Source organism: Nematolebias whitei, chromosome 1 (genome assembly GCF_014905685.2).
Source record: "Nematolebias whitei isolate Nwh7 chromosome 1, NemWhi1, whole genome shotgun sequence".
NCBI classification, from domain to species: Eukaryota; Metazoa; Chordata; class Actinopteri; order Cyprinodontiformes; family Rivulidae; genus Nematolebias; species Nematolebias whitei.
In genome coordinates, this window is record NC_056498.1 from 57,869,864 (window position 1) to 57,871,766 (window position 1,903).

Genomic DNA, 1,903 nt, shown 5'->3' on the forward strand with positions numbered 1-1,903 from the left:
TGTGTGTGTGTGTGTGTGTGTGTGTGTGTGTGTGTGTGTGTGTGTGTATACAGCTGTGTGTCCTTTCTTTGTCTTTTTCCTGGAACTCCCCTGTACCTCCCTCTGAGTCCCATGGTGGTATAAGAAAGAGAAAAGTCCACTTCTGCATTCTGACCTGACATTCTGCTGCCATTAACACAGGTTGTCTCTCCAGGCTGAAAATACAACACCAGAAAGCTTTTGAGTCTTTTATATTTGTGCGAGACTGTGCGTTTGTGTGAGTCAGCAAAAGCTTCTATTTCAGCCTGTGAACAGGTAATAACAGGCTACAAACTGAGTGCAGCGGCTCAAAAATGACACGTTAACCCCCACGGGTCGGTACAGAACTCGTGAGAAAGATGAAGTTCAATCTGCAAAACATGTAACGTTATTGGAAAAATATATATATTAGGAAATAAAACATCAAGGCTGTTAGAAATTTAAAGACTGACAACACTGCATCATTTTTTACTTTTGTTGTTCCTAAACTAGTATTTGTACACTGTGGATGCTGATGTCAACATAATAATGAAATGGAAATATAAAAGAATATTGGTCCACATAAAGTCTTTAAAGATTTAAAATTTATGACCCATGCTACAAAAATGAGTCAGAATGAGCACAGGCTGCCGTGCAAAAAATGAGAAAAATAAAGATTTTTGCCGTAATTGAGTTTTGCATAAAAATTAGTCGACACCATTTGACAATCTCTATAACTAAAATCAAATGTAATCTACTTTGTAATCCGATTTCTAACAGTCTTCAGAATTTTAGTTTTATAAATTTGAATCCTTTTAATGTAAAAATTGCTGTGAAGTCCCTTCGTATAATGTTTGACGTCATTCTGAAGCTCAGGGTTTCCCCTTTTTTAATACACAGCTGCAAATCCAGATGACATCACTTTAGAGGAACAAAAAACGAGTTTTCAAACCAGCACTCATGTAAACAAATCAGTCATGCTGCTAGCCAGGAAATACATTTCCAAACTTGAACAAACTACCGTAGTTTCCGCTGTACACGTCGCACCGCCGTATAAGTCGCATCAGTCCAATTATGTCTAATAAAGTGGAAAAAACATAAATATATCGCTTTGCCATATGCATCTATTATGCGTCACCACTGACGCATCGTGTTTTTTATGCGTCACCGCTGACCACCTGGAAACTGGGGCCGGTGTTGTGCCAAAAATCAATTGGCTGCCAAATGGTGGACGTGGGAGCGTGCACGGGAGGACTTTAACAAGAATTTAACAAGATTAACACTTAAAAACAATTATTTGTTTGCTTGAAATTATAGCAAAGTCGTGTCTCAGTTTAACTTTTCCTTAATAAATGCACTTCGACGGTCAAATCAGCTGCATTTCAAAAGCCGATTTGCGGCTGCGGGACTGTGCAGAGGGAGCATAGGCGTCGCAACCATTATATGTGAAGGGGACAAGTCCCCCCCACATTAAAAAAACGTTCATTTGGACCCCCCCACTTTTACTATGAAACATTAGTTCAGGCGGCACAGTTTCTCTTTTTTCGTGAACGAATCCATTCCACTTGATTAATAGGAGAATACTCAAGCTACTAAAACTCCACTCCAGGTTTTCCTGGTTACCTCCAACTCTCCACCGTCGCTTCCTGCCTCGGCAGAAAACGCGCACAGGTGGAGGAGGTGGAGGTACCTGTGTTACTCGCTCGCCAGTTTAGCGAGCTTAGTGCGAGCAGTGGTTGACCAGGGGGTTGATCATAAACATATATTCATGTTAGGAGGATGTTTGAGAGGAACGCTATATCTGTAGCATCTTAGCTTAGCAGTAACTGTGACGCTGTCAGACGCTGCAGGTGAAAGAGACTCTGTGTGTTCAGGTGCATTAAAGTTGAAATGTCTTTAAAACCCC